This window comes from Triticum dicoccoides, chromosome 2A (assembly GCF_002162155.2).
Source record: "Triticum dicoccoides isolate Atlit2015 ecotype Zavitan chromosome 2A, WEW_v2.0, whole genome shotgun sequence".
NCBI classification, from domain to species: domain Eukaryota; kingdom Viridiplantae; phylum Streptophyta; class Magnoliopsida; order Poales; family Poaceae; genus Triticum; species Triticum dicoccoides.
Window position 1 is genome coordinate 330,213,625 of NC_041382.1, and position 11,276 is coordinate 330,224,900.

Consider the following 11,276-nt stretch of genomic DNA (forward strand, 5'->3'; position numbering starts at 1 on the left):
TCAATCAGAATAGGTGCTGGGGACACCTAGAGCTGCACATCAGAGCTTGGTTGAACAGAACTTGGTTGAGAAGAGGCATTCAACACCATGGATTCCTGATCCTCAACAGCTGGTTCCGCAGCAGGCTCATCCCAGTTGCCCCAATTGTCCTCATGCACCTCATTATGCGCAGGTTCAGGCGAAGGTGGCGGCACATCGTTCCACCCCAGAGCTGGGAATGGAGGTAAAATGAAAGGTGGCATCTTCGGGAAGGGCACACCAGGCAGAGGATGAGGATTGCCATTGATGGGCATCCAGTCCTCATCTTGGGGCATCTGCTCAGCAAAATTGGCCCCAAGAATGTACACAAGTGCCGTCCAAGACACCCTGGCACCACCCCAGGCTGCAAAATCCATGAACACAACATCTCTAGGCACTAGAATATCTTTTGGAAAAGATGCAAAGACTAGAGTGCGCACAAGATACGGATCCCGACTAATCCAGTGATGAAATTTCTCAAAGGTGTTGACTGCTGCCCGAATACCTTCCTCATTACGAAGATCAAGCGGAATCCCCCAAAACATTAGCGATATATATAGAGAAAATCTATCCTACCATATGGGGGTAGTTACCCCACATGTCTCATATACTACCATGTGGTAGTGTATACTCTACTTTATCATTTTAAGTATGTTCATATACTATATATAAGATACTCCAAAGTGAGTTACATGAAAAAATTGCAAGTTGGCTCATGATTTTTATTATATTTGTGAAATACGCACATATTTATATGTAAAATGATCATACTCAAAATATGATACATACTACAAAAAATAGTATATATACTACATACTAAGCGTCCATACTCTCCTATTTGATAGATACTACATACAACATATACAAAACTCAAATGATGGTAACTATCACCGATGTTAGATAAAATTTGTCGTGTGTATATATATATGTATATATATATATATGTATATATATAGTAGCAATATTTTAATCTTAGGATCAGAATAACTATTTGGATGACGGCGCGTGGTATATACAGGCGATCGGCTGTTCCCGAACTCCACTAGCGCCAAAAAAAGAAACCACCCGCCCCTCGTCATCGTCCTTCCCTCCTCCCCTCCCCCACGAGCAATTCCCACCACCCATCCTGAGCGCCGCCAGCCTCCCACTCCCCGGCGAGCTGCCCCATCCCGAGCGCCGCCAGCCTTCCACTCCCTGGCGAGCTGCCCCATCCCTAGCGCCGCCAGCCTCCCCAAACCTCCGGTGCCTCCCGGATCCGCCACCTCCACGCGGTGGCAGCTCCTCCACCAGATCACGCCACGTGTAGCCATACCCACAGTCCCGCCGGCGCCAGCGGCCCAACCCAGGTGGCGCTTCGACGGACCTCCTCCCGGCGAGGCCCGACGCCAACACCGGGGATCTCCAGGAGCGGTCGTCCCCTGCTACGGATCGCGCCGCCGCCGTCCCTAGCGCTTCTATACAACCTTCGCCGACCGCCGCCACCAATCTTCTGATGCGCCGCCCCGGCAGATCCGACGCGTCTCCTTGACCTCCCAGGCGATGCCACCGGCAAATCTAGGTTGGGGCCATCCATCTCCTCTCGCCCCCCGGCAAGGCTCCCCCATCACCACGCAGCCAAGCTGCCGCATCAAACTGGCCATTCAACAACGCCGTCTTGGGACGTTCAATGACGTGGCCCCATGGCGTTTGCTGTCGCAGCGCCTGGATCACATTGTCACCATGCTTCACGAGGCCGAGATATTTCCATTCTTCATTCATCGACATCAGATTGAACTGAGAAGTCAGGTGCTTCTCCTTTCACTCCCATCCACTTTGCTGCATGAAATGGTTCCTCGGTCCCTCATCCGCATTTGTATTTGAACTACAGCGCAGACGCAATTTGAGCTTCCCTCTCTCTCTGATACGGGTTCGCAAGTGTCATGTTCGGCTGTTCGCCGCAGCAGCCCGGAGGTGCTCCTGCAGCCGACCAAGAACAGGGCTGGGACAAGGATATTTTTGTTCTCAAACACGTCGCTGCGTATGTGTGTATATGAACATTTTACTCCATGTTGTTCTTTACATTTTGTCATCTCCTATAGAGTTTATGATGCATAATGACTATTGGATGGATTATTTGTTCATGTGAATGAATGCATTTTGTCTCTCAAACAAGAATTATGTGTTGGTTTTCAGTGCCATAACAAACTTATTCTTTGGGGATCTTTGTATGTAAAGTGTCTCATTCAAGAAGGTATGTGTTGCAAAAAAATATTTCTCTTGTTATACATAAACATGCACTTTGTATAATCTGGTCCACGAAAATAAATCATTGTGAGAAAAGAAGTGCACCGATTGAGCCCCTTCCCAACAGTCTGTTATTTTCTACATTCTTGCTACTGAAAGTAGAGGAGAATGACTGCTCGGATTTTCTCTGAACTTCCTTGTTCTTCACTATGGCGATACATGCTCAGCTCTCCCTCTCTGAACTCCTGCAAAACAAGTATGTGTGAGTTAGCTAGAAGATGAATTCAGTCAAGAAAAAGAGTGTTGCATGTTCGCTAACTGTAGTTGTTATTTGAAGCTGCACATTTCTAGCGAAGCATGATTGTGTTTATGTTCAGATGCTCCTTGCCTTTAATTTTGATCTTTAGTTTTCTAAACTGAATTGGACTGCTTGTGTCATCTTCTTCCTAATTTTCCCATGTGAAAATTGTATGAAAATGAAGGAATGGTCTGGGTGGACGAGCTAGCCCGAGGCGTGGTCTTGCTCGCCAGCGTTGGGCGCAGTTCGGCTAGAAAGAAGAAGGAGCTCCATCCAGCCTATGAAGTTCAACCGGTGAGCATGTGCAGTCCGACGGCGCGTGTGTGCTTGTGTCCGGTTCACGGGCGTACCGTGTGTGGTGCTTGCATGCACACGGAACCCACATGTGGTGTGAGGAGAAGCCAAGCTAAAAAGAAGAACACACTACGCAAGACAGGCACAGAGAGGTTCAGGGCTTCAGGCAATGTGATGGCGCAGCCGCTGCAGTATCAACTACAACAGCTCGGCGCTCCTGGCGCTCCTCTCCCTTTGCTACTTTGCATGCTGTGATGCCACCGCCTCCTCACTGTACGAAAAGGTTTGAGTGAGAAAAAATTGCAGCTCATGAATGAACCTGGAGAAGTTCTAATGCGATGGTGCTATTCTTTGCAGTTATTTGTTTCTCGTGAATGCATTTGGTTGTGGCTGATGGATCTCTATCTTCATATATTATTTGCTTTATTTTGGTCTGACTTGCACCCAACTCTCTCTTCTTTTTTTAATCGACTCACTTATGGACGTACTGAGTAATTCATGCGACTTTGCTGCATCTTGTTTCGGTGTGCAGCCCAACACCGATTCTTCAGTCTGATTTGAATGTCAGCTGAATCCATTTATTAAGTTACAACCTTCAAAAAATGTGTTCGGCATTTTGGTCGTACGCGCCGCCGCTGCTAATGCTGAAGAGCTAAACTCCGCTATCGCTAGACTAATGCTGAAGAGCTAAACACCACACAAGATGCTCCTGTTCACACCACGACTCAATCAAGATGAGTGTGTGCGTGTGCCTACGATCTGCAACAAATGCCTGATGCGAGCGATGACTTTAATTGTGCCCACATATGGAGCACTCACGGGCGGTGGATTGAGCATCCGTAATGCTGTTGGAGAGGTAATCTGGAGTTAACTGAAGTCCAACTATTACGCTGGACAAGGTTCATCTACTTCATGGTTGGTAAAATTCGACCCTCCCCAGCGTGCCTGTCATTTTTAATATCACGAAAATGAGTGCATATAGTCCACGAGAAAATCATATATAAAAAACCAGAAAATATAGCAACAAAAAGAAGAAAGAAAAACCTTGAAGTTCAACTAGAAGAGCCAAATAAGTTCATGACGCCCTTCGGCGGAGCATGAGTCTTAGGTGTGTGCGTCTTGAGTGTGTGCTATTCGTGTGGGTGCCCCCATGCGTGTATGCGGCACATATATGTTCTCCGATTAGGTCTATCATAGGGTTTTTTCATCTCTAAAAAAATACGTGTTATAAAATAGTCAACGAAATGTTAACCAAAAAACACAACTAATGCAAATGGCCTAAAGAATAAGCCCACCCCATTCGGAAGTTCAGTGATAAAAAACCTAGAAGTTCAAATTAAAATAACGGAGAAGTTCAAAGTTTTTAAAATTTTAATTTTTTTCTTGTTACTAAAGAATAAAACGAAGACGTTCAAATTAAAATAAAGGAACAACTAAAAAGTTTAAAAATAGTTTTTCCCCGTTTTAAAAAAACTAGAAGCTCAAACTAAAAGAACCAGGAAGTTAAGTTAAAATGACAAAATGGTTTAATGTCTATAAAAATGATTATTTTTTCTGTTTTTAAAAATAAAACCATGAAGGTCAAATTGAAATAATATAGCAGTTCAATTTTTTCAATATAAAACAGATTTCTCCATTTCTACCAAAACCCTTGGAAGTTCAAACAAAATAACTAGAAGTTCAAATTTAAATTTTGGAATTTTCTCGTTTCTAGAAAATAACCAAAGTTTTTAAAAGTTATATTTTCCTCGTTTCTAAAAAATAAGAGAGAAGGCCAACTCAAAATAACAGACCAACTCAAAAAAGTTTATAAAAATGGATTTAAAGAAAACTAGAAAAATTGAAATAACCGAGAAGGTCAAAAAACGTAGAATTTCAAATTTGAAAACCCGAGAAGTTCAATTTTAAATAACCGAGAAGGTCAAATAACCTAGAAGTTCAAAGGTAAAAACCTAGAAAATTGTTTGCTTATTTAAAACCATATTTTTCTCTAAGAAGTACAAAGTAAAATAAGAGAGAAGTTCAAAGGTTAAAAAAACTTAGATGTTTTCTCGTTAATAAAATGAAGAAGTTGAAATTAAAAAAGGACTTAAAGAATCAATCATGAAGATCCAAAATAAAAAAGTCAAAATCATGTTTATTTAAAAATCAAAAACAAAAACTTTACTCAAAAAATAAAAAATGTGAAGTTTAGATTAAAATAACACATAAGTTCAAAGTATATTAAAACCTAGGATTTAGAACTTCAAAAACAAAAACAAAAAACAATGTCGTTTTGGGCATTTCCCCAGTACTAAAGATAAAAACCAAGAAGTTCAATTTTAAAAAATGAAGTAGTTCAATGCATATTAAAAACTCAGTTTTTTCTTGTTACTAAATAATAAAACCAAGAAGTTCAATTTTTAAAAGCATAGCAGTTTGATATTTATTTGAAAACTCAATTTTTTCCGGTTACTAAAGAATAAGACCAATAAGTTCTATTCGAAATAATGAAGAAGTTCTATTAAAATAAACCTAGAAGTTAAAATTTTAAAATAGAGTGTCTCGATGTCTATCAAAAAGTAGGATTTTTTCCGTTACTAAAAGAAATAAACCATGAAGTCCAAATTAGAAAGATGGAGAAGTTCGATGATTATAGAAAACTGACATTTCCCTCGTTCTTAAAGAATGGAAAACAAGAAGTTCAAAAATTAAATAACAAGAAATTCAACTTTAATAAAAAATAGAGCGCTTCAAAATTCCATCAAAAAGATTAAGAGAAAACTAGGAAGTCCATATTAAAAAGATGGAGAAGTTCGATGATTATAGAAAACTCACGTTTTCCTCGTTATTAAAGAATGGAAACAAGAAGTTCAAAAATAAAATAACAAGAAGTTCAACTTTTAAAACTAGAGTGCTTCAAAATTTCATAAAATAAAATTAGGAAATTAAACCAGGAAGTCCATATTGATGGAGAAGTTTGATGATTATAGATAACTCAGATTTTTCCTCGTTATTAAAGAATGGAAACAAGAAGTTCAAAAATAAAATAACAAGAAGTTCAACTTTTAAAAATAGAACTTCAATATTCATAAAAAAGGATTAAAAATCAGAATAATAATTCATAAAAAACTCAGATATATTCATGTAACCGAGAGAAGTTCAGATTGATAACTGCCAGAAGTTCACGTACTACACGGTGTCATTTTGTTTTAAAAAAAGATTAAAAAAGCAAAGGCTAAAATTTTTGTTGTTATAAGTTCAAGTCCTCCATCAGAGAAAATTAAAAAAATTATTATGAGAGAGGTTTATACAAAAGAAATATCATTTGTGTAACACTGATGAATGGACGAGAAAATTACAAACGAAAATACGTCATAGAAGTTCAACATGAAAACAACATGAAGTTCAACTACTACAGAAAATGAATTTCAAATGAAAAACTTTTAAAATCGTCGCGAGTATGAAAAAACGATTAACACGGGAAAATTGCGTGTTTACGGCAGCTTTCCACCGGTATATCACTTGCTCAATTCCGGTGAGTGGATGGAGAGCTACAAGCAGTGGATGGAGAGCTATGAGCAAAAAAAGCACGTGAAAAACAGAGTGAAGTTTAGGTACACGCGCCGAGAAGTTTAGGTTCTTCACGCGGTGCATTTTCGAAGAATCTGTTTCGCGATAAATGCAGAACGAATGATCTCTCTATTTTCGAAATTACGGGAAAACGACTAGGAATCAGAGAAAATCATCAACATGGAAAAGTTTCGCATTTTCCGTAGCTGTTCAGCGATATATTATTTGTCTCATTCCGATAAAGTTTGTAGAAATTACGGGGAAAATACCTTTTTAGCCATTTTCAAAATTGACTTAAAACCGTAAGGAATTGGGAGAAACAATATATACAAAAAAGTTTTGCATTTGTTCAAGCTTTCCAACGCCATATCATGTGCTGCATTCGGACGTACGGTTAAAAAATTAGCTCGAAAATACGAATTCGGTGGAACTTGTATCATTTTCTAAATTACTTTTAAACCGTTCAAAATTAGAAAAAAGTTTTAACATGAAAAATTAGCGCATTTTCATAAGCTTTCCAATGCCATATTATTTGCCTCAATTGGATTAGCCGTTTAGAAATGACATTGCAAATATGAACTCGGGTGTTCTGTTTGCGAAATTCTACGATTTTCCAAATTACTCTTTATCCATAGGGAATTAGAGAAAACTTTCAATATGTGGAAGGAGCGGTTTTGCAGCAGCTTTCTAACGCCATATTATTTGCCTCATTACGGTAAACAATTTAAAAACGAGATCAAAAATATGATTTACATTTTTTGTTTGAAGAAAAAATGATTTTCAAAACTGCTCTTAAACCGCTTACATTTTGTCAGAAATTTAACTTGGGTCATGGTACTGATGTCCATAGCTTTCCAACGGTATATCACAAGCCCCGTTTGAGCAATGTTGGTGGAAGCTCAACCTAGCACTGGGAGAAGTTCAGGTCGAACAACTCAAGCAGTAAAATTGCAAAAAATGCAATTTCATCACGAGTTGAAAGCAAAATCCGCCAACGAGCGAGATTCCTATTTAAAACCGGTATTTATTTGCTAAAAAACGTTCCTAGATTGCACTAACATCATATAGAACATGACTAAACAGAATAATTCACGGGGGAAGCCACGGTTGCGAAGATAGCCCGAAGGTCGGGTTCGTACAGAGGGAAGTCCAGGCGCGTTACTCAGGCAGTTCAGGTTGTGATCAGAATATTATTCTGATCCCATGATCAGAATAGTGTTTATATATACGCTCAATATTATTCTGATCCCGTGATCAGGATATGCTCAGAATATGCTCAACTGATTTCCTCATGCATGTCAAATATGTCAATTGTATGGGCTGGCCTGTCTGTATATTATCCGAATTTACAATATGGACAATTAATATGCAAATGCCTTATGGACATCTGTGTTGATCGCCATGTCGAAAACATGGACATCCTCTACTCTACGAGGCACACACTTAAACTGAATGAACTGTGTATGATACTAATACTTTTCATGAAAATTTAAGAACTTGGCTAACAACATTTGAGTAACATATATATAGTGGTCACACTATTCGACAAAAGGCGAATCTTGGTAACACGGCTTTGACAACCATATAGTCCATATCTATATACTTAACATAGTAACAACTAGCACATTTTAAGAGGCTGAGGGCCAGCAACCACAACTATCCGCTGGAAACAACTTGATCACGACAACTCGACATCTCGTCAATGAAAAGGAAGAACCCTCCTGTGCCTTGGTAGAGCATGAGTAGAATGGGTGTCTCCAATTTTCCAATGTGGATGCATTGGCACGACTAGCGAGAACTTGTTAATTTGAGTGGTTCCATTTCTGCGGGAAATGCGGTACCTTGCAATCACGTTGGTGTTATTAGCAGGCACAAGTATAGTTCTACCATGTCAGGGAATCGATTCAGGAACACCTACATCAGGCAATTTCTGTTGATAAAAACCAATTGTAACATATCGTTGAAGATATATATAGTTTATGAACATTAGCATAAAAATAAGACTTTATACGAGTGTTTTGTGACATAATTGGTCTTGTTCAATGTGTGCACTATAGGTAGAATTAATCTCATCCAAAATCCAACGTTCATACGCTGTGCTATCTCTGTCAGATTATCCAAAAAATATGAAATGCTTCAAGTCTTTCCAGTGAAATTTGGTACGCTGAGTAACATATAGATCGTTAACTATGCATTCAACATATCCTGCTTAAAAGGTGGAAGTATTGTTTATTCAAAACATGGGAGAAGAATATATAGTGCGCATAAATTGGTAAATAGAATTTATTACTCCCTAGGAACGGAGTCAGAAAATAAAATCACAATTGGTTGCTTAAATAGTGATCAGTTAGTCAGAACAAATACCCCGATTTTGCTAAATAATATGTGAACATGGAGAAAGTTGAAAGAACACTAACCTCGATCAGACTTTGATCGGCTGATGACATTGGGGAAGTAAACATCCATGTTAATTAGCCCATGCTGTGGTGCATGCACTAGATTTTATTGCCAGCTTTCAGTTCATAAAACTTAGAAATTTTTCTCCAAAGGTCCGCATCAAAATAGGAGTGACCATCTTTATCAAGTTTTACGCTAACTGTCATTGTAAATCCATGTTGCGTTGTCAATTTGACATCCATGGAGTCATCAACAAAGTAAAGCCCAAGATTTCATTCTACTCGTGTTCTTGCAAAGCAAGGGATGTACTACTTGAAATGAAAATTAAGATCGTAAATTAGATATATTGAAATAACAGAGAAATATGCAAATATGTGAGTAACTGAGAGAATAGAACGATATATAGCTGAAAGCATAGTACAAAAATATATAATTAAAAATAGATAATGTAACAAAGGTTTGATGCAAATATGAGAGTAACTGAATGAACAATACATCATTAATTTGCCTAATATAGGGAAAAATCGGCTTCGACGTCTAGGCTACATGTGGCACCGTACCTTTTATCCAAATGTAGCAGTAGACGGTATATGTTCACAAATTAAGGCCATGACGACCGTGGTAGGGTGATATTGAACATACCGAGCGTTCCCTGAAGTCATCCGGAATGGTGAGATAGGATTTCGTTTCCGACTGGCCACGACCACACTTGCCTGATTTGTGCTTGCACTATGGACACTTGAATGAAAGCCCTCGATGATTTCTGTTGGTTGATTAACAATGATGGACAGACTGCGATAAGAGACGTGTGAATATTTTGCTAAAATGATTACCTTCTCCATGAGAAAAATCCTCGGCCCAATCTCACAGAAAACCCCAATCGACCAGAGTCTAGAAAGTCGATGCAGATACGCAGCAGCAAGCGATAGGGGCAAAATCCCGTGCCATTTGGAGCGCGATCTCTGCCCGTCGAGGACAACCGTCAAGCTTAGGATGGCCATTGCGATAGAAGTTGATGAGGTGCTGACTTGCAGAGGAGTCCGCGGCGAGTGGGTGGGCACGAAGTGGGCAGGGGGGCGAGGGTTTTCTTTTTTCCTTTTGCATGTGTGGGTGAACACACACGGTTCACAAAGGCGATAGAGATGAATCGCGTGTGATAGTAAATCACCGAGATTGAAGGGGAACCCAAATTTTCTTCCTAGTTTGTCATTCGTTTTTTCTATGATCGACATACCCCCTCCAATGCAACATGTTCAAATTTGGCATTTTCCGGGCTCATTTACCATATTTAGGCGATTATGTGCCTTTTCTAGGCATTAATGCACACAATTCAAATTCAAACAATCGGTGCATGAAAAGGTGCACAAGAACGGTCTAGAAAACCATGCTCGTGCTATTTAGTAAATTCACATGCCTTTTACAAGGAATGGGTAGATATTTCAAGGAAACGTGTGGCAATAGTCAACCACAAATGTGCCATTTATTGGTTTTTCAACTATAGAAAAATACATACATGCTTGAAAAACATGACGCCTGGCATGGTGCCATGGTATAGCCTCATTGTGCCCTGGTAAAAAATTGAGAAGGTTTGGCTTATGTCGTCATGCATGCCCTTCATAAATTGGACCATCACCAAGGAAGTCTCATGGTTTTGAGGGGGAAATCCCAAGATTGAAGGGGAATTCAAATTTCCTTCCTAGTTTGTCCATGCGTTTTTTATACAATGAACATACACCCTACAAATCACCGTGTTCAAATTTGGCACTTTTCCGGGTTCATTTACCATATTTAGGAGATTATGTGCTTTTTCTTGGCATTAATGCACATAATTCAAATTCAAACAATCGATGCATGAAAATGTGCATAAGAACGGTCTAGAAAACCATGCTCGTGCTATTTAGTAAATTCTCATGCCTTTTATAGGGAATGGGAAGAGATTTCAAGGAAGTGTGTGGCAATAGTCAACCACAAACATTCGTTTATTGGTTTTTCAACTATAGAAAAATGAAATACATGCTTGAAAAACATGACGCCTGGCATGGTGCCATGGTATGGCCTCATCGTGCCCTGGTAAAAAATTGAGAAGGTATGGCTTATGTCATCATGCACACCCTTTATAAATCAAACCATCACCGAGGAAGTTTTATGGTTTTGAGGGGGAAATCACCGAGATTGAAGGGGAATCCAAATTTCCTTCCTAGTTTGTCCTTGAGTTTTTTTCTACGGTGAACATACACCCTGCAAATCACCGTGTTAAAATTTGGCACTTTTCCGGGTTCATTTACCATATTTAGGGGATTATGTGCATTTTCCAGGCATTAATGCACACAATTCAAATTCAAACAATTGGTGCATGAAAAGGTGCACAAGAACGGTCTGGAAAACCATGCTTGTGGTATTATTAAATTCTGATGCCTTTTACAAGGAACATGCAGCAATTTCAAGGAAATGTGTGGCAATAGTCAACCACAAACATTCGTTTATTGGTTTTTCA

The 11,276-nt window shown here is 39.3% G+C and overlaps 1 long non-coding RNA gene across 1 annotated transcript; it reads left to right on the forward strand.

Moving 5' to 3' along the window:
• The first annotated feature begins 1,074 nt into the window (after window positions 1-1,074).
• LOC119354508 lies at window positions 1,075-3,267 on the forward strand. Its single transcript, XR_005171006.1, has 2 exons — window positions 1,075-1,803; window positions 1,886-3,267. It is a non-coding gene; the product is annotated as an uncharacterized LOC119354508 (long non-coding RNA).
• Window positions 3,268-11,276: the final 8,009 nt, after the last annotated feature.